This window comes from Malaclemys terrapin, chromosome 3, assembly GCF_027887155.1.
Source record: "Malaclemys terrapin pileata isolate rMalTer1 chromosome 3, rMalTer1.hap1, whole genome shotgun sequence".
NCBI lineage: Eukaryota > Metazoa > Chordata > Testudines > Emydidae > Malaclemys > Malaclemys terrapin.
Genome location: NC_071507.1, coordinates 74,765,235 through 74,788,052, shown reverse-complemented (window position 1 = coordinate 74,788,052; position 22,818 = coordinate 74,765,235). Strand labels below are relative to the sequence as shown.

Genomic DNA, 22,818 nt, shown 5'->3' with positions numbered 1-22,818 from the left:
TCCCTGCTCTCCATGTGTCTGTATATAATGCCTGCATCTGTAGCTTTCACTCTATGCATCCGAAGAAGTGAGGTTTTTACTCACGAAAGCTTATGCCCAAATAAATCTGTTAGTCTTTAAGGTGCCACCAGACTCTTTGTTGTTTTTGTGAAAGGACAAACACTCACACTGGTATGGAGAAGGCCAATGAGCTCCTCTGGGCTTGTTCTAAGCTAATGAGATGCATCTGCAAGGCTTGTTCAGCCTGGAGTGGGAGGAGATTAAAGGGGGAGGAATTTACCACAGGCAGGAGTGGTAAACAGGAAGAAGCTTACTTTGCTCAGGGACTGCTGTTAACAGAGGGAGTCCAGCTACGAAGGAGACTGCTGTGAGATGCACCACTCCCAAAACCGCCCTGACTGACAGTAAAGCAATATGCCCCAGGAAGTGGGGCTGAAGGTAAACCCCACAAAGGGAGGCAATAGACTCAGAGACTAAGCCCTGAGAGCTGTCTTGCCGGGGGCTCTCTGAGAGACTGGTCCTTGTTCCAGCCAGACCCTCTCCTTTTGCAAAGGGGAGCAGGGGAAGAAGAGAAGCTGACCCCTGGTTTGTGGGCAGTAGCCCACAGAAAATTTCCCCAAAGGCTGCCAGCTGGGGAGAAAAGAGGGAAAATGATGGACAGTGGGAGCCCTGGTCTCTCCTAAGGCCATTCTGCACCTTATCTATAGTGTCATTGTTTTCCAAATAAGCAACCAGTCTTTCATTCACCATTCTCTCTGTAATTTTACCCAGACAGGGTGTAAGGGCAATTAGTCTATAGGCATCCACTATGGTGGATAGTTTGCCTGATTTTCTTAATGGAGTTACTACTCCATGTTTTCACCCTAATGCTATGACTCTGTTTTCCTATATAGTGCTCTATAATTCCAAGAGACCCCTCAAACTGCTTTCAAGGAAATTTTAATATGGTGTTGCATATATTATTTTTACCTGCAGATATATTCTTGCTGATATCAATAGCTTTCTCAAGTTCTCACATACAAAACCATTCATTCAATATAGTAACTTCACATTTATCCCAACTACCTAGTAAATTATGACTCTCTTCAATGAATTGCCTTTTAATCTGGTGGAAAAGTCACTTTGATTTCATCAAAAAGAACAGGAGTACTTGTGGCACCTTTTTTGCGGATACAGACTAACACAGCTGCTACTCTGAAAATGTTGATTTCATCATTACTCACCCTTCAGAAAGTTTTTGCTAGAACTCCTGCTTTCTTATCAGAACTTCTAACTATGTTGTCATTCCCAAGAAGACCTAGGACTTGACTACTGTTAGTCTGAATTTCAGTCAGTTTTAAATTTGCTTGTATATTTCTGATGTCATGGTATCATTATTTATCCACTCATAGTACTTTCTCCAACTCTCTCTCTGATTTTTTTTTTTAAATAATTCTTTGTTATTCCTTACCACTTTTATACTTCATTATATTTCTGGTATTCATTGCATTTTTTTTAGGCTTTGTTCCTTTTTCTAATTGCCATTTTGCACACCTCATCCACCATGGAAGTGAGTTTTTTAGTTCTGGGGTACTTCAACATCTTAAGTATGGCTACAGTAGCTACTGCTATTAATCCTATTATTACATTATCACTGAAATTTTCTCTGTCATCACATGATTATTCAAAAATTCAGTACATTAACTTGTAAGTAGCTCCCAGGTGGCTTTCTTAAAATTCCAGGTGGGTAATTTCCCATTGCCCTTGAAAAGTAATAAGTATAGAGACATGATCACTCCTCATTCCTTTTTCCTTATATATGTTCGAGCTGCATTTACTTGCAATATCTGCTGTTATAATTCCCAGGTCTAAGCAGGAAAAAAATCTGTTGCATTAGATCTAGTTGGAGTGCCATCATTTAAAACCACTACATTTATTTTATAAGTATGCACTATTTTAAACAGTTGTCTGTCTTCACCACAATTTATTCCATTTGGGGCACCACATATAATATACGGTCTTTTAGCAGTCTTTCCTATTTCTTGTAGCTCCAAGCTTTCTCAGTTCCCACATAGATTATAGGTATTATAAATTCTTAAGGAAATATTTCTCTTCATTGGGAACTCAACAGCATTATATCCTAGGCTTATGTCTTCATGCTCTACTGCTATGTAGTTTAAAATTATCCTTATGAAAGTACAAATGCCTCCTCTTCTTCCTAAAGGCAATATCCCCTGGAATTTTAAAAGCAAGCTTTTCAACCAACCAAGTTTCTTGGATAAATATAACATCTGATTTGTTTTCATTTCCAAGATATTTTCTTTTAGTACTTGACCATGTGCTATCAAACTGTACACATTCCAGCAAAAGATTGTGATTCCCATACTAGTCATATTTCACCATTAACCTTATTAAAAATTGCATGAATACAGTTCATTGACAAATGGCTAACATACAAGTATTTTTCCACTGCCCTTGATATAATTTTCATTTTCTGATTTCCTTCCCCGTTTGTGATGTACAATGTATCACTGCTCTCATAAATGCAATAAACGTTTTTTCCACCACTAATATATTATTGCCTATTCCTTCCACAGTATTTATCATATTCTTTATAGAATGAGAATCTGTCTGTGGTTCCATTTTTTCCTGTGCTGAGTTTCTCATCCTTCTCTCCTGATACTTTGAGAGTCACCTTACAGCTTCTGCATAATATCTGTTAAGTGTTTGTCTTTTATATCTCTTTAGCGTGTCTTTCTACAATACACTATATATGCTGGACTTTGATTACCAACACAGTTACTACATTTGACCTATGTACCTTCTGTACAATTTTCATAGGAACGCACTCCCTCACATTTACTGCATCTTGTTTTCTCTTTGCAAGCAGTAGCTACATATAACACCTTATGGGAGGGATATATGGCTCGGTTCTGAACATCTGACACCCTAGTGTTCCTTTCCCAGGTAGAGTCCCTCGCTTAAATGTAATCAGCACTGCTACTGATGGCTAGCTTTCTCCTCCTTGTTTACTTAATTGCTTACTGGCTAACACTTTATTTTCCTCCTATGCTTTTGGTTCTCTCATCATTGTTCCATTCTAACAGCACTCCAAAGACTTCTCCTTTCATTTCCCTATGGTAGCTGGCAACTTATTTTAATTTGTCCTAGCGTTTTAGTTTTTTAGCAGTTTATCAGCTTGCTGCTTGTTTTTATATTCAACTATAAGATTTTCATCTCGCAGCTTCATGGCTCTTACTATATCCCCTATGCTTTTTTTTTAATCCAGACTGTTATTTTCATAGGGTTAACGTCACTTAATCATGTTACTTTGACTAGTGATCTTACAATTATGTTTTGCTTTATTTCCTTCTTTGGTTTTGCTTTTTTTGCTGATATCATCATTTGAAGGTCAGAAAATCCTCCATTTTCACTCTAGCCAACCCCACCCAGCCCTTTCTGGGACAAATTTCTTGGCTTTATACCTCAGCTTCTTGCCCAGCTGGACTTCATCTTCAATTAGGGTTTAGCAGTGATGCCTGTAAGGTTAATTGACCCCTTCTGAGCCACCTTAAGCCCTTCAGGGCTGGTTTCTAGTGAACACCCCATCATAGATGTTGTGAAGGCCAAAAGTGTAAGTGGGTTCAGAAAAGAATCGGATAAGTGTCTAGACGATGGTCAGGGATCCAACTCCATGCATTGGGTGTCCCTAAACCTCTGACTGCCAGAAGCTGGGACTAAATGGCAGGGAATGGATCACTCAAAATTGCTTTTTTCTGTTCATTCCCTCTGAAGCATCTGGCATGGCCACTGTCAGAGGCAGGATACTGGGCAAGGTGGACTATTGGTCTGACCTGGTTGGCCATGCTTAGAACATATATATAATGACAGGGGCTTGGAAAGAGACTATAAGAAGTTCTAGGTTGCTTTTTTAAATCCACCCTGCAATGGTAGTGACCAAAATTTATTACCATTTTGGTGACTTACATGGAATGAGTTGGGGACTCAGTGCTGTTCGTTTGAGTACTTATCCCCATCACAGAATTGCAGCTAAGACTGGCACAACTCAGTGCTGTCGTCACACATAGCTACGAGGAATTATTCTAACCCTGCCGATCGGGCCTTTTGGGTCCAGGATGAAAGATACTGGTAGATCATTTGAAGGAGACTTGTTTTGCTACTGCCCATGCTGTATAGATTCTGTAGATAATTTCCATGTCTCTCAATTGGGAAATTTTTAAACCAATACTAAGAATTTTCTTGTAAAAATCACTCATTAACACATTTGGATGGTACATGAAATCTATGTAAAATAATAAGATCCTTAGATGAGACTTCTTAATACTGTGTGCTGGAGAGAGATCACCCCTGGCAGACTATGCTGAAAGCAGGTTAGGTTAATTTTCCTGTGTGAATCATACTGTAGGGTGAATAATTCTTGTATCACTTAAATTCCCCAGAAAGCATTTTGATATGTGTGTTTTGACATCTTGCAATGTAGCCTCAAGAAAGAAAATGCTAAGAACACATTTGACACTCTATACTGTACATTCAGAAAGAGCATTTGTGATTCCCGTTGACCGCTGCAAACTTTATTTCTGAAAGCTTGGCACAAGTGTGCGCTTCATGTCACAAACAGCTGAGGCAGCCCTGTGAAGTGAGAACCATCTGGAGCTTGCTGGGTTTTGCAAAGTTACTGCCTTGATGCCACCTTCCTTGAGAATGTCATTCAGTCTTCTTTTCTTGTTGTTAATTAAGCTGAGTAACAATAGTAGCAGTCTGCTTTCCTTCCCCCTCCCCACCAAGTATTTTTGAATTTCACTGACAGTTGCTGCGTCCCTACATGCTTCTGATGCCAACCTGTGTTCTAAATACTGTACATAGTGCCCAGGAGCCAGCTTATTTTTCTTTTTGAAATTAACCAGCAGATCCTGAATGACTACATAAGCACAACCGATGGCAAATTTATAGGTCCAGATTCCCCATGGCCTTGCAACAGTCATTGTTTACATCTGTGCAAACTGGCTATAAAATGCTACTAAATCACAATGGTAGTGTGGTATACATGCTTTGCGCGGGGATAAGGGAACTCACAAGGTGTAAGGCAATTGGTAATCAGGTCTTTAACTCATGTATGTGACACAACTGCATTGGCACACCACAAATGGATTCTGCTTTACCCATTTGACAAACCTGATTTAGTAGCATACAATTCTCTGTGTGATTTCACATTGTTAATATGAACAGTACAACATTCATTGACCTTAGACACTTCTCAGCACATCTATTATTGGACCGCTATCAAGGAGACTTGATCTGGATATCAATATTCTGTCATGCCCATATTTTTGGCATCCATGACTCACAAACAACATTCACAACTCCAGTCTGACACAAGACACCATTTTTTATGGTTTGTTAGAAATAGGGTTTTTTAAATGCCATAAATGTTTGCATGATGATTTTAAAAAGTCAGTGAAAATAAGTGTTCTTTATGTGGAGATTAACATATTCATCTGCGGCTCCAGGGTGCTTGTGTGAGTGCTTGAGAACTGGAAAGGGAGGAATCAAATGGGGGGGGGGGGAGTTCATTAGCAAGCTTTAAAGGGGAATAACTTGGAATACTGAGATGAAATGCACAAATGCAAAGTTTAGGCTAACTATTCACTATGGTGGGCAGGGCCGGCTCTAGGTTTTTTGCCACCCCAAGCAAAAACATTTTTGGCTGCCCCCCACCCCAGCCCTGGGCTCTTCCCCCCCCCACCCCCCACCCCAGCCGTGGGCTCTTCCCCCCCCCCCTCCTGCCACCCCAGTCCTGGGCTCCCCCTCACCAGTGATGACTCTGCCCGCTCCCCCTTCACCTCCAGCCGGTCTGGCACTGGCAGAGTTGGGGTAAGCAGAAGGGCTCCCGGGCCGAGCCTCAGCCCAGGGTCCCTCCATCCAGGGCTCCCGCCTCCAGGACCAGCCGGGACCTGGGAGGGTAGAGCCAGGGGACCACCCTGGCAGAGGGCTGAGGAGCCGGGGCAGGGTAGCCCCAGAGGCAGCAAAGCCCCGGACAGCGGGACGCAGGCCCCGCACGACAGCGCCCCGCCCTCTATGGGCCCGCTGCTGCTTCTGGCTGCCCTGCCACAGTCCCTGGGCAGCTTGGGTCGCTTCCCCCAGCCCCGGCTGCAGCGCTGGGGGCGGCTCCGTGTGCCCCGGGGGGGTGTCCCCCAGCTGAGTGTTCCCCACTCGAAGCCTGCCCGGCCCAGCCACGCCACAAGGTGTGGGTGCTGCTCCCCTGCGGTGTGAACTGCAGCGGTCCCAGGGTGCCCCATGACGTGCTGCTGCTGCCACGGCCGGCTCCAGGCTTTTGCCGCCGGAAGCACAAAAAAAAGATCAGAATGCTGCCCTTGAAAATGTGCTGCCCCAAGCACGTGCTTGGTTTGCTAGTGCCTACAGCCAGCCCTGATGGTGGGATCTGTTCGGGTGTGGCATAATCTTCAGGTGAGTAAGAGGCAGCACCATTGCTGGAGTCATTAAAATTAGACAACCCAAATATATAGGCTCAGATGGCTCCTGTTAGGTGCATGCATTAGCAGGATACCCTAGAGCTCCAGGAGCTATTCACTGGAGAACTATTGCAGGATCTGAAGCACCAGGCTGATATATTTGTGGAAGCTTGTGATGCTTACTAGTTGGGTTAATAAATTTTAAATTAATTGGAGCTTTTCATTGCCAGGTAGTGTGCATTACAATAGTGAAGCCTGAAGGTGACAAATGCATGGACCACCATGGCCAGATCCTTATGTGTCAGGTGAGTTTATAGCCTCCTGTCCTGCCATATGGAAGAAGACCTTTATAGCAGTGGTAGACATCTTGGTTACAGTATCAGTGAAGGATCTAGAAGGGCCTGTAGAGTGCGCTCAGTTTTGATAGCGGGTGGATGTATCCCCTCAATATAATGCCTCCTGCAGTGCAGGGTGAGAGTGGCTACACCCATACACTTTTTGAAAGGGTGCAGCAGACGATCCTCCATGTGTGGGGGCAGCTGTACTTTCCTCACCCACTTCTCCCCACCAGCTATTCTTATTGTGGGCTCTAGATTTGGGCACTGCTGGAATACAAGGAATGCAATTGTACCTGCCTTTATGCAGCAACAGAGTCTGGGGGAAGGAGGTTACTTTTGTCTTTTTACTACATGCTAGCTCATGGTGTAGAGAGCTTTGGGAGTACAGGGTACACGAGATCAGTGGTACTTGGCACACAGGCTGTGATGTGGTCTGAGGATGGTTATTGTTAAAGTCTCTATACTAAAGTCTCTTTACATTTCCAGAACAGTGTAAAGGAACATTAATGCAAATGGGAATCAGGCTCTTTAGTCTTTTTAAAATTGGCTCATGAAATCAAACCTTGTACAGTCACACAAGAAGATATTCATGTGAAGTCCTGTTTAATTCAGATAGCTACACTCATTGTAAGTAGCCTACATTAATGAAAATTACAAAGGTGATATTTGACTTCAAGTAGAGAAGAACTGGACTGATGCTGAGTCCTGTTGAAAATCTTACCCTAGATTTTTATAACTATTAGTAACACAGGAAATGAAATCTTATCTTCAGTCTCCGTCCTTCCGTCCAAAATATATGATTTTTCATAATGGCAGTGCACCATTACATTTCTCAAATTGGAACAGGGCACAACCATTTAATGATTGCAAATTTAGTAGATTGCAAAACAAATGTCCACTCTGTCTTTGCCAAAGAGTAAATTGAATGCAACAGGGATACCTGAGCTCCTTCAACAGGGAAGTCTTGCAGCTGCCTCAAAGGCATAATTCACTTATACACTTAGTATAATTTAACTGAACAAAACCCAGCATTTCGTGATTTGGAATTTTTTGTAGTCATGCCTTTACGAAGATTGAATACTGAAAACTGAATGTCATGCACATATTTGGGAGAATAGTCAAATAACATGTAACTATTATTATTACTACTACCGAGAGGTCCCAAACATGATCAGAACCCCATGGTATGCAAAATGTACACTTGTAGGAACACCTAATAAGAGCAGTCCCTGCCATGAAGAGCTTTAAATCTAAATAGACTAGACAGAAAGTGTTGGAGAAAGAAGATTATCATCCCCATTTTACAGATGGGTAATGAAAGCACAGAAAAACTAATGCCCTGATGTTCAAAGGTGTGTGTGTGTGTATATATATACACATACCCAAGACCCCAGTTAAATTCACTGGGAGCTGTGAAAATCAGGTCCTAAGTGACTTGCCCAAGCTCTCAGTTTGTGGCAGAGCTGAGAATTGAATCCAAGCACTGTGTGTTAAACCACAAATTCTCCATTCCTCTTCAACACTTTTATCTATTGGCCTCAAAATTACCATGATGCATAAGCAACACTATCCCCATTTTACTAGCCACAGGAAGTATAATGGCTTGATTTCCCACTGCTCCTTTTAAAATCAATTTGATACAATTAAAATCAGGCCATAAGTTATCAGGCCACAGTTACATAGCAAGTCAGTGACAAAAGTGGAGACCAATTCAGATCTCCTGATTCCCATTCCATGCCTCTCCTTCCAGTCACCACCCGTTTCCCCCCATCTCTTCTTTAAAGGGGAAAAATCCACCGTGTCACTTTTTAACATTTCCCTACTGGAAAGTGAAGGTGGGGTGGATGGTGGGAGGGGGAGAAGTTTTCTCCAAATTCTCTCAACTTTTGCAACCTTTTCCAGTGAAAAGGGGGGAGGGGAGTAAGAGGGGGGGTTGTTCTCCTGCCCCCAGACCCCCCAAAAAAGTCCTGAGAATTTTTTCATTGAAATTTCATGATAAAATAAAACCACTAAAAAGTGTGTTGCCAAAACCTCATTTTTGGCTGAAAATCTTACTTTGCGCGCCCCCCCCCCCCTCTGCAAAAAGGGTATGACCAGCTCTAGTTGCATGCTGTCATGTGTGAAAGATTATGGTTCTCTTCTCTAATTCCCCCCCTCCTTCTCCCTCCTCCCCCCCCCCCCCCCCAATGCAACTGGCTGCTGGCAATTACCATGTTACTGCTGACAGAAATCAAGCTCTTCTGTGCCCTGGATGTGACGGGATCAGTGACACTGGGATTCTTAGGAAAAATGTTCACCTGTGGCCCCAAAGTGCCACACTTTTCAGTGGGAGGGCAAAGTTTTCTCTTTGGTTCTGCCCCCAGTATTTCTGTTCTGTGGTGTTCAGATAGCCACATTAGCACTCTGCGTACTAAGCATTTGTTCTTGCCTTCTAGGGACCAAATATTGCTACGGAGTTGATGGTTCAAAAAGCAGAACCACCATTGTGATGGTTCTGCTGGGCAAATGAGGGAAAGACCAAAGAAGTTGACTTCCCTTGAACTGAGACCACTGCTTCTTTTGAAACTGAGCCCTATCTCATTCTGAAAAGGAGTATCTTAATTAGAAACAGTAGTCACATTCCCTTTTTAGGCCTCCAGCCAGTAGGAAGCCAGGCTTTCTACTGGTGAGGGGCAGCTTTGTGTGCACTGATAGACCCTGAAGTGCTAATCATAAGAGGTTTTGCAAAAAATACAGGTTCACAAAATACTTTTGAGTAAATACCAATCCTCCTGCTCAGACAGGTGATCTCACAGACTGCTCATACCTCAGCCAAGGCATGATATCTGGGACATGACCAAGCATACACTAAAGGCTGCCTACTGCAGTCATGCATGCGTGGGAGAAAAGGAGTGTGACTGCCAGAGCTAATTTAAGTTTCTCCTTTAGTTCAAGTAATTGAGCTACTTCTTTTGCATATGGAGTCTCAGTTAAAGTCTCAGTATAAATAGACGTTATAGCACATAGTCTGGTTTAAAAATTTCCCCTCACCCATTGTTTATCTCCTCCTATGATATGAAGATCTCTTGTTTGGTATTTTTGTGGTTTGTAGCCATGTCCATAGACATTTTTGTCTAATACCAGTCAGAGGGTTTGTGGGTTTTTTGACACATTTATTTATGTGGGCTTAGGATAAAATTTTGTAAAGTCCCTACATGAAGTCAATGGGACTAAGAGGCTTAATTGTCCAAGTCACTTTTAAATATAAGACTTGGACTCCTACGTCATTTAGGCACTTTGGAAAATGTCACCTTTTGCCAATTAGCAAACGTTTCTGGATGAGCTTTCTTATTATGAAATGTATTTATCTAGGATAATCAGCTAAGAATGGCACATGGTGATTCCAGGGAGATTCTTCCTTTCTTTTAGTCAGATTTACCACTAATTGAGGCATAAGGTGAATAAGTGATTCACCCAAGTGACACGAGTCAGTGATTCAGCTCAAGTTAGAAGTTCAGCCTGTATCTTCCTACCCACATATTTCCTTTAATTTACCAAGTAGCATGGCTCACTTTAACTCCACAAGTGTCAGAGGCCATCCTGGCTGTGACATGTTTCACAGACTTTGCCTGATTAAAGAGGCTTGAGAATATTCAGAGCACTCCTGGTCAAGGTTGGTTAAAATTGAAACAAAATAAAAATCTGTGTTGCATTTTTAGCAACATTTCCAGTGGCACTTGATGGCAAAGTCCTGAAGCATGGAATCTATGAAACTCTGGCTGAGTGCAGAGAACACAAGAGAGATGCATTTCTTCCACTGTTAACTCTTTAATTTAAAAATAATTAAACTAACACAAAAAAGAGAACCCAATTATTGAGGCAATCACTGAAAAGTGCAGAGTCTATTCATGCAGGTCCCTTGAGTCCTGCAGGGGGAGCTTCCTGCTGGGCAATATAATGTAGTGAAATAAAAATTCCCTCTAGATCTCCGAGGAACCAAGGAACTTGAAAATGGACTTTGTCCTTTTCAGTGCTGCCATATTTCATGAATTATCACAAGTCTCATGATATTTGGTGTTTTGGTAATACTCCTGGAGGCATGTATTAAATGCTGACAGTCTCGCATACTTTTTTTTTTTTTTTTAAAGTCAGTTTCTAGCCCTCTTAGCTGCAGAGATGTGACAGGGTATAAAACCCCACTGTGGTAAAGAAGGGGTTAAGCAGTGTCTCTAAGACCAAATGGCCCTACCCTGACCACACCTGCAAAGTTTGGAGGAGGAGCTTGAAAGGAGAACAGGCCAGTACAATAGAGGAGCAGACAATGGGGATGAACTGACCTACATGCTGAACTCCTGGGAAGGAGCACTGCAAGAGGTCCTGCTGCTCAAGGCTCTGGTTGCAGACACCTTACCAAACCTTTAGGGGAGAAACTCCTAACAGTCAGGTCAGTTATTAGGTCATTAGTCTACCTGTTGGGAAAGAGGAGACTGGAGGCAGTGATCCAGGGGTTGTATATAGGGTTGGAGGTATTCCTGGAGATTTCATCATATGGCATAATCTTTAAAGATTAATCTTTAATTCCTGGAGACTCCAGGCCAGTCCTGGAGGGTTGGCAACCTTAGCTGTATAACACTTTTTGTGCACAGGCCTTAGCTGTGTACCATTGGGCCCTGAATTGGAACTTGGTGGAGAGGGCAGGCCTGGGTTTTTCTACTTCCTCCGAAGGAATGCAGAAAGTATAAACCCCACCCTTAACGGGAGAATCTGGGCCAGGGAAGACACAGATGGCTCATCACCTAACCAACGGGGCTACCCTATTACAGAACTCGCTGTATTACTGAAAGTGGTGGACAGAAAGGCATGACTTAGCCAGAGGACTGGGGGCTCAAGAAGGCAAACCACTGCAGAGTCATGGCAGCTGCCACCAGGGGAGGTGCCAGAAAAGTGGCCCTGCTGTGTCTGACCACAAGGGGGAACTTGTGATGGGTATCCTCCTTTACCAGCATTCAGAGTAACAGCCGTGTTAGTCTGTATCCGCAAAAAGAACAGGAGTACTTGTGCATCCGAAGAAGTGGGCTGTAGTCCACGAAAGCTTATGCTCTAATAAATTTGTTAGTCTCTAAGGTGCCACAAGTACTCCTGTTCTTCCTTTACCAGGAAATAGCCTGAAAATATGACCACTAAAAGCTCAAAAAACAGAAGGCAATAAAAAGAACCCACCAAATCACTGGTTTAAAAATCATCAGAGTTAAAAAAAAAAAAAATAATCATGCTTTTTTTTTTTTAGGCTTGACTCAGATCTATGAATGCTTGGGGTTAATAGTACTTTTTTCAGCAGTGGATACTTTTCTTTATATAATTCTAGTTGATATTTAGAGACTCAGGGCTTACTGTTGGCTCTGGTGAGTGAGACTCACCCCACCCCAGCAGAGGTGGCTGGAGGCATTCAAGAGAATTCACCACTGTGCTGAAGCACTTTTCTTCTTTTGCTAAGGCCGGGTCTGCACCCACCCAAACTTTTGCTGGTATAATAATATTGGGGTGTGACTTTGTTCAGAGTCAGACTCTTTTGTGACATTTCTATACCAGCAAATACACTAGCGTCGGCACAATTATGAGCAGGGCCAGCTCTAGCTTTTTTGCCGCTCCAAGCGGCGAAGGAGAAAAAAAGAAAAACCCGATTGAGCTGCCGCCGAAGTGTCGCCAAAGAGGAAGTGAGTGACTAAAGTACCTGCAGCCGAATTGCTGCCGGAGACCGGAACGTGCGCCCCAATAACAGACGGCGTGCCACCCCTTTCTATTGGCCACCCCGGCACCTGCTTCCTTCACTGGTGCCTGGAGCCGGCCCTGGTTATAAGGACATAAGTGTTTTTGCCAGTATAGCTTCTTTTGATCACTGGATTGGTATAAGCTACACTGGCAAACACTTTTTTGCCCTTTGAAGCTGCATCTAGACGAGGAGAGTGTTGGTATAGCTACACTGGCAAACCTTTTTAGTGTAGACCTGGCCAAAGTCATGGTCTTTTGTGACAGAAGCAAAAGCTAGTGCTGTAGCTGCTGGGACTGTCAGGGGATGGGAGGAGGGTGAGGGGTGGGGGGAAGAGAGCTAGAAATACATTGGCATTCTGGTGCCTTATCTAAGCATTTTTGTGGAATCTTCCACTTTTGCAATACCACCAATGCAGTTTGTTTCACCCATGGTAGCAATGGTGGGAGGGCTAATGTGGACAGAGCACAGTCATATTTATTACCCTAGACATGTGTAGATGCAGTCTGTACTGGGCAGAGATGGATATCACTATGTGCTTGCACCTAAATTGTCTTGTTCTGTTTTATATTAAAATGTAATTGTTGATTTCTAGAATGGTGCTCATCATAATTCCATTCTTAAAGCATCTTGATGTAGTACAGTGCCCTGTTGTAGGGATTGGGGACCACTAGATAATCTTGCATATGTACAGATTTTTTTAAAAGCAATATAGATTAGTGCAAAATATGAAATGCAAAAGTATTCAATCTTCCCTCCCCCCAATTTATGGACTAGCATAAGTAATCCCTTTTAGGGGCAAATTTTTTGAACAAAATGTGGAAGAACATTTTGGAAGTAAAACCATTTAAAATGAACCTGTTTTCAAGTGAGGATTGCTTCATAGTTGGGGTGGAGGTGGTTACATTTTTCCTGTGTTTAACAATCAGGGTGAGGAAATTAAGGATTAATGTAGAACGATGGTGCAAAATTGCCTAAGAAATAAAAATGTTGGCTCTCACACGTTTGTACAATGGGAGGATTGAGAGAGACATGAATGTACCATTTTGTGAGCTTTTGTCACAGTCTGCATTATTTTGAGAGGTTTTTTATGGTAATGTAAAACAAATTCAGTCATTTTAAATCCTAGTAGGAAAATTTGCTCCCATTACAATTTCGAATGACACTGATAGTGATTGTGTATCTTCCTTTGATTTGATTGTGGTTCTTCAATTTCACTGGAAGTGTATTGGTTTTTCCTATTATCCATGGGTGACTGACATTATAGGCAGTAGCTGCTACGTTCTATCACATCAATGCCTATTATGGGAGTGTTTAATCCATAGATTTTAGACACTATGGTATAATAGCTCGAATGGAGCCCTTAGGGTGTATCCTGACAATGCCTACTTGGGGAGTCCTTAGACTGCAGTATGCTACATGATAATGGTTCCTTGGGTGCAGTTAGCGTATATTATGGTAATGTGAACCTGGGGATTCTTTAATTGACTGATTCAGGGGAGCAGTTACTTGGCATATTAAGATAAAATTGTTGATTATGCCTGCGTTTATGCACAACTCCACCATTCACAATAGTATTAAGCCAGGGAGTTCAACCTTTCCAACTCTAATGTCCTAGCAGCACTCCCTTGAGCTGAGTTGCTGGGTCACTATGCTACTTAAAGAGTGTATTTGTTTTCTGGGTCCACCTCCTTTCTTTTTCTTCCTGTGTGTGTGTGTGTGTGTGTGTGTGTGTGTCTCTCTCTCTCTCTCTCTTTTTTTCTCTTCTCTTAGGGACAGCACCAGGCAAATATGTGACTTCCCTCTCTCCTCTCTCGGCTGCCATTTCACGTCCATGATCCATCCATTCCTGTGTCTTCCTTACCTTAATAGAATTTGTCAGCCCTTCCTGATCCTTGGTGTGTCCTAATATGGTCTTTCTATTATCCCTGCTAGCTGCTTTTCCAAGCCCCCAGGGGATCAGATCCTCTTCCCTCCTTTCTCTCACTATTCACTGACTTCCCTGATGTGTGGGAGTCTTTCCCCTGCCTTTCTGGATCTCTAGAACATTTGACTGACTGTCCTTTCCCTTGCATCAGATTCTCTCCCATGCCTTCTCTGGCTGTCCTCTTGACCCTTAGGTTTTGACAAGCTCTAATACTATTGAATGAAAAATTTCCTTTTTCAGAAACAAACACTTTAAAAATGTTTGTCTTTAGAAAATTTCCATTCCTCTCCCAATGACCCCTTTCTCTCTCCCCTTTTCCTTTTTATAGTGACAAAATAGAAAACATGGGGGAGAGATGAGGAAAACAGAACATTTTGTGAACATGTTCAAAATGGGCTCTTTGAGAACACTTTCAATTAGAAACTTTCAAAATTTTCAAAAACATTTTGTCAAATTTTTGACGATTGCAATTTTGTCTCTTCAGCCCTTTCCTTTGTCCCTCTAGTTTCCTGGTGCATCCATTCTCTTCCCTACCTTGCGGCCAAGTCTTACTGATTTCCCTTTTTTCCCCCCCACCCCCCTAAGATACCAGGAAATGTGATGGATGTTCTGGCAATTAGAGCAGATGAGTTAAAAAGAGAGTTATCACATCCCTAACCTTTCAGGAGTTCATTTTCTTATCTGCAAGCAGTACTCTTTATGACCAAGTTACATATGCCTTAAAATGGAGATTTATAGTGGACATTTAGCAGCTGCCAGATAACAGAAGAAGCTAATTTCCCCTTAACGGAACTAAGGCATTGAGCCTACATTTTCTTTCTCATTCTCCTGATTTTCCATTTACCAGACATCTTCAGCCTGTCTTCTCTAGACTTTGAGTGGAGGAATAGGAAAATGACTGATCCACTACAAATACTCTGAAAAGTGAGGGGGAAATGTGCATAAACAAGTAAATTGAGTGTGTCAACTCAGCAGTTGGCCATCCCGTACATGGATTCATCAAGTGCCATGCTAACATTTTTGGCCTGTCTGTGATGGCTCTGGCTTTATCTGTTAAACCACCACCACACATGGATCCAGGTGGCAACCACAGGAATCAGATGGTGTAGTTGAAAACCAGTGGGTGGTGTGCCATAGGGAAAAGAAGTTGAAGGGGTAAATAGAAGCAACAAAGACTCATGAAGGAAGGTGCAGGGCAAGAACAACCTGATTTAGATCCAAAATAAACCGGATTGTGTGTGCAAAGTATTTGCACCATACTGATACCCAAGCCTATGATGCATGGCATGGAACACCCAAACAAGTTTGATTATTGTTGCATAACATACATTATTATTTATTTTATCATGGGAGTGCCTAGGAGCATCAGTCAGATGCAATGGTCTATGAGCTGTACAAACATCAAACAAAAAGATGGACTCTGTCCCAAACAGCTTACTATCTAGGTATGTGTGGATATAACAGTTGGTTCCAGATGCCCATTGTTGTCAGTCTGGATGAACCACATTACATCTATCCTCCATCTTTGACTACCTTATCCTGAAAGTCTTGTGTTCAGCATTGGCCATTAGGGTTTCTAAAACAGCAATAACTGTAGCTGTGGCCAGACATAAATCAGCAGGGCTCCATTGGCTTCAAAAGAGCTAACCCCATTTATACCAGCTAAGGATATAGCCTCAGAATGTGAACTGCTCTATGAAAACACAGACATGTATAGTTAGGGCAACACTCTGTACCTTATATTTTAAGTTTCACTCTGAACTTTCAAAGATGCACTACAATAATCTGAGCTGGCAACTGAGCCTTGAAGAAAGTTGCCCTATGACTCATGAAAGCAAAGCCATTTTAATGTACTTACAGCATTCTGTTAGGCAGAGCAGGAAGTGGGCATTAAATGCGTATTTCATGCCATAAAGAATGCATTACGTGGCTTGCTTTTGAATTTGAGGAGGAACTGCCACTTTTACCCTTTTATTGAGGTTTTTCATACATTCAGCCCTTTCATGGCTTTATCATTTAGCTAGCTTTACACACATTGAGCATTTTGTGCTGTCTGTCAAACCTTTTCTAAAATGAGGTCACATTCCAACTCCAATTTCTGTAAAAGTTCATTCTCTCCTCTCTGCTGGGCTTCTGCCTGTACTACATCTCCCATGATGCACCATGGACTCCTCACTGTCCAAGTTGAGGGTCAGGTGCCTGGTGCATCATGGAAAATATAGTCCAGCCAAGAAGTTGTAACTGAAAGGAAGAATGCAAGCATGAAGCACCTGAACTGTAACTCCTATAAGGCACCACAGCTCTCTAAGCAGATGCAGTTTAATCACGAACTGACCTGAAACACAAATATTTCAATTCAGTTCAACAAAGCAAAATGAAAGGTTTCCATTCAAGAGTGTTGAAAAATTTTGTTTTGATCAAACAATGTTCTGACATTTCTGAATCAAAATTATTTGAAACTTTTTGTTCTGTGAAAATAACTGATATTTTGACTTTTCATAACTGTTTGGAATGAAAACGAATGTTGAAATATCAGAATTTCTCCTGGGATGAAAATTTTGACTTTTGCTCAGCTCTAGTGAGGCCTCCTGACTCCCAGTCTGGTTTTCTGTCCAAGAGTACATTCCCCATTCTCTTCACTCAGCTTCACATCAAGCCTGTCATGGATGATCTCCTGTTTCCAATCCCTCTAATCTCCAGGCTAACTGAAATCAAAGCACCATAGGCAGCATATTTTAGCAGCCAAATATTCTATATTCCCCTATAATATCTTCTTACTTCACTTTATTCTGTGTGTAATTCTGGCACCATATGGAGGTTTATGACAAAATTGGGATATATGAGATCTAAATGTAAGCACTTTGTTGTGCGACAGGGGGGAAAAAACAGGGGAGACCCAAAAAACAAAGGAAACTGACTAACCAGCTGTACAGGGGAAAAAGCAAAGCTGGCACATAGCACTATCAATTTCACAAAGTAAGCAAATGGATAAATAAAGAAAATATTTTCTTCTAATAGTATATTTAGCTGTCACTTGTAACAATAGTATGTAAAAAGTCATCAGACAGAGGTGTATTTTTTTGAAGGTGTGTCCCTTTAATTACTAGTAACAAATTGTTACCAAGAAGCCCACTGTCAAAGGGTGAGCTGATTCTTCAAGGGGTTCAGCGTCAGTCATAGCTGTCCCATGTTTTACTTATCTCTGCAGATGGGGAGGGGAGACATGAGTACCAGAGTCATGTCACAGAAGGATCATGTGACAAAAACCAGGCCTACTGGGAGACATAAGCCACACTCCCTTCCATTTCATCACTAAAGCACTTTTGGCTCAATCCAGTACCTGACCTGAGGTTATGGCATTTTGAGAAATTATTATTGCAAATATCAATGAATCCAGGCTGATCAATAGACTAAAAAACATAAAACAATGTAGCTGTTACGCTTCCCTGATACAAAGAACTTTCTTTAAAAAAATAAAAATCTCCATTTGAAAAAAAAAAATAAGAGGCCAGATCCTCAGCTGGGGTAAAGCAATGGTATAAACTATAGCTTTTACATCAGCTGAGACTCTGACCCAAAGTCTTTCTGTACTAAAGCATAAATAAAATATAGAGGGCATTTTTCTATTAGGCAGAGATGGTGGGTCTGCTAATAAGCTTTATACATGTCAGAAGACATGCATACATACAGAGAGCTTAAAAGAATCACACCGATCATAATGCCTAAATTAAAATCTAGTAAGAAAAGGGCTTATTTTTATCATGTCTAGTTTTATGTCTGAGAGTGCTAAATCTTTTTACTAGAAATATTGACACAAAAAAATTAACGGCCGCATTTACTGGCACATTCCAGTTTCTTTTGCCACTCCAGAGATGCTAGCAACCATAAGCTTATTTAAATGCTTGCACTGGGTTAATGATTGCTTTGTGGCACAAAGCAGACAGAATGTAATTGTGAATCTGGCCCCATATTTTAGTTTACAATAAATAGGAATTTGCTTTTGAAATCCTTGAAAGCAGTTCAAGTCGTTGGAAAAAACAACAACCACTAAAATTGACTTAATTGGGACCATTCTGTGCTTTAATCTGTGCTATGGATCTTTTCTAGTATGCTTTCTGTTCTCCGGCTCACTGTGCAATTCCTATTGACATCGATACACAGAATGCTGGGAGGGAAGTGCAGAACAAGCACTAGGGATATGCATGAATCTGAAGGGAAAAATTTACCCAAAATTTGTAATCCAGAACCAGATATTACAGTAAAGGAGTCAAATTAGCTCTTCTAATAAGTGAGCAAACTCTTAATGGGACCAGATGTGTAAGGCTAGAACAGGGGTCGGCAACCTTTCAGAAGTGGTGTGCCGAGTCTTCATTTATTCACTCTAATTTAAGGTTTCGTGTGCCAGTAATACATTTTAACGTTTTTAGAAGATCTCTTTCTATAAGTCTATAATATATAACAAAACTATTGTTGTATGTAAAGTAAATAAGGTTTTTAAAATGTTTAAGAAGCTTCATTTAAAATTAAATTAAAATGCACAGCCCCCTGGACTGGTGGCCAGGACCCAGGCAGTGTGAGTGCCACTGAAAATCAGCTCGCGTGCCGCCTTCGGCACGTGTGCCATAGGTTGCCTACCCCTGGGCTAGAATATGGCCCATTGATGTTTTGGGAAATAGGGTTAATTAAGGATAAGGATTTTTTTCTGATTAAAATTCAATAAATTAATCTATAAAGATTTAAGAAGTGTGTATGAGAGGCAGAGCACCCCCATTGGATAGGGCAGTAAGCTGGAAGATGCTCTGTGACTTGGGCAGGTCACTTCCCCTCCCACCCATTGTCTGCCATGTCTATTGAAATGAGACTCTTTGGTGCAGGGACTATCTCTCAGTGTTTTTTGAACAGTGCCGAGTGACAATGGGGCTGTAAAATGGCAGGGCTTCTCCCCATTCCTAGTCTCATTTTAACTGGGTTTATTGTCCAACTATAAGCACATAACAGACAAAATACAGTTCCTTAGCTCACCCTTTGTTCGAGGGCTTGTCTACAGTACAAAATTAAATTGATTTAAGTTATGTCAACATAAAGCCACCGCAGTCATGAAGTTGGTGGTTCACATCCACACTTGCTCCTTCTGTCAGTGGTCTGCGTCCTCACCAGGAGCACTTCCACTGACTGAAGTGGAGCATTGTGGGACACTAACAGCTGGAGCTGATAGCCTCAGCCCCACCTAGGGCTCACAGCTGGCTTCCTGATGCTGACAGCTGCTTCAGTGCTGACAGATGGAGCTGTCTGACAGGCACGATTTCACAGCGGAGTCCCTACAGCCCACCCTGGCGCTGACACCAGGCACCGGGTGAGCACCGCGCCCTGCTGACAGCTCGGGCTATCAGTGTTGGGGAGGGGAGAGGAGGATTCCAGCTGTCAGCCTCATTTGGCCAACGCCAATGTAGATAATGCAGTGTCTACATGGACACTGTGTTGCCCTAATTACATCGACATCAGCACTTCACCTCTCGTGGTGATGGAGTTATGCCCACGTAGCAGGCCACTTACTTTAGCAGAAGCAGCATCGAAGTGAAGATATTGACATAATTAGGTTAACATAAACTTCCTTATATTGACCTAACTCTGTAGTGTAGGCTAAGCCCTAGAGTTTCACAGCCTCTTCTCCCAGGGATCTCTGGTAATCCTGCTTCTTGCAGTTTCCATTCTCAGCCAGCTTCTTTCTCATAGCTAGTGCTGTTCTCCTTCTGGAACACCAGCCCCAGGACTACCTCTCTGAGCACATAGTCCCTTGTTCCAGGGACCCACTTCCAGAATTAACTCCACTCCCCTGTGGTTCTTCTCCCCAGACACAGCCTGCCCCTGACTGGCCTGTATAACCTTAATTCAGCTGCCTTCTGCATGTGCATTATGACAGTCTTGAATTGCATGTTCTCATGCAGTTTTATTTCCTCGGGACCCCTGTCTCAGTAAGTGAAAGGCTAGTTATTAAAACTCATTGGAAATTTCCCATCAGAACGCTTTTCTGTTGGAAAATGCTGATTTGTTGAGACTGAAATGTTGCACAGGAGTGTGTTGATTTTGATAAAATTACAATGGAACTGTGACTGGTTCCTCGCCAGTTTGCCTGCAGCCCAGACTTCCAGGCTCTTGGTTCCTTGTCAGTCTGGGCACCAAGGATTCCTGACTCTAGGGACGCTTGCCAAGCAAACTGCGTAGGAGCCAGGGCTCCTAGGATATCCAGGGTCTGTGGCTCCTCAACCTTGGCTCCCAGGTTTCACAAGCTGCCCAGTTCCCTGCCTGGTGGGCTGCCGAGGTTTTGAGCAACTAGGGGAGCATTTTGAAATGGTTGAAACATAATGTTCTTTTGACTTTTTCTAAACAAAATTTCAGAATTTTGCAGTCCATAGGAAATTTTGAAATGTCAATTTTTGTTCTGGTTTGGGATGAAAAATGTTTTAAGGTTTCATAATTTCCCCTGGAATGGAAATTCCAGTTTCTAGCTATCTCTAGCGCTATTCAATATTTCTTTTTAGCCTCCTCATTCGGTGTGTGGCTCCAGCCTTTATTTAATTACACTGAATACAGAATTATTTATTTCCTCTTGGGCATTTCTATGGTGATCCTCACTATAGTGTCTCAGATCTTCAGAGACATTAATTTAATTGATCTTCACAGCACCTCAGTGAGATTATGTTGTGCTATTTATCCCCATTTTTCAGCTGGGGAACAGAGACACAGAGAGATTAAAGCTAAAGTTGTCAAAGGCATCCACTAATTTTGAGTGCCCAACTTCAGACACTCCAGACCTAATTTTTCAGAGGGTTCTGCATTTCTATAGCGTTTTATTTGTTCGAAGTACAGCTCCTGCTGACTTCAATTGCATTTGTGAACCCTCAGCACTTCTGCAAATATAGCTCCAGATGTCTCACAATAATCAGATAATAAGGAACATGCAATTAGTGGTGGCCAACTGAACATTTTGATTTATGTGACTTGCCTGCTATCACTCAACAGCTCTGTGGCCAAGGCAGGGAAAAATTTCAGGGTCGCATTCAACTTCCTTCACCACAAGACTATCCTTTCTCTTCCTTCAGTTGCTGCCACATTTGCTACGTGCTTCCCAACTTCTGGAACAAATGAGATAGGGGCCCTATAGACAGCAGTCTCCTTCATTACACAACCTGATTCATCCCAGGGCTGGTTCATCCTGTGCATTAAATAAGGCAAGGATCCTGTGGAAAAAATGTGTGAGCATGTAATAAAAAACTGTATGCTAATGCCCAGGCAACTTTAATTCTGGCGTTTCCTAATTTTGGGTGCTTGACTATGCAACCTTAACATTCTTTTAGCATAGTTTTTGGATGTAATTTCATATTTAAAAAAAAAGTAAGCTGAAAAACATACATTTTATCACGTGGAACCATATTGACTACCATCTTGGGTCATCAGATGGGTTCAGAACTTTAGATCCATGGCACAGATCTCTACCATTTTAGCTAACTGAGTACTGGCAAGTGGTAGCAATAATTCAGTGTTATCCTTTATCTAGACCAGCCGGTAGAGGGGGATGAGATTCTCACTTTGTGTGTTTCATAGCTATATGGTCACAACAGAGGGATGTTGATACTCAGGGCTCCTGGGTTCAATTTCAGGTTTGGGAGTGGAGTGTGCTCTTGTGCTATAGACCATTCTACCTCAGTGCCCCAATTCCAGCTCCTAACACCTTTTGTTCTTACCCACCCTGCTATTTTCTGGCTCTACCCACCCTATTCTCAACCCCACACACACGCACATCACCCCAGCGCATATCCACTCCATTTATCACCTTTCTGTATTAAAATTAGATGCTTCCTCCTTCTCCTTGCTGCTTGGATGTCAGCCAGGGTGAGCACTGAGAGCACTCAGTAGTCTCAGTTCTGGTGCCAGAGACACAGTCGAGCCTGGCAGCTGGGACAAATTATTGCAGGGAAAGTCCTGCTCAATTCCTGCAGCCTTAGCATGAAGCATGTACGGTTCAGTTGCTATGTGTGGATGGCAGGTGCACAGTCTGGTTTGCAAGTAGGAGCTGTGAAGGAGTGGAGCATTTTCATTGCAGACTGAATCTTCAGAGAATTTACCTGCCAAGCCCTATCAAGTCTTTACCAAGCATATGCAAACTGAAATTTATCAGAGACTTATAACTTTGTGAAATATGGGTGAATTTCCACAGGGAACACAATGGCAACCCTGTGCCAAACTTCAGAACCCTGTTCCAAAGCTGGGAGGCACTGGAGTTGTTCAGTGAAACATTTGGAAGGTTTTTAGATGAGGGATAAACAGCATATTTTCTCT

General features: G+C 42.3%; 1 long non-coding RNA gene across 1 annotated transcript in view; it reads left to right on the top strand.

Annotated features, from left to right (window-relative positions):
- The first annotated feature begins 350 nt into the window (after positions 1-350).
- LOC128834741 (uncharacterized) overlaps positions 351-22,818 on the top strand; it is a 61,894-nt gene continuing 39,426 nt past the window's right edge. Inside the window, exons 1-2 of the long non-coding RNA XR_008444479.1 lie at positions 351-438; positions 6,701-6,775. This is a non-coding gene — a long non-coding RNA (uncharacterized LOC128834741). The remainder of the gene's footprint in view (positions 439-6,700; positions 6,776-22,818) is intronic.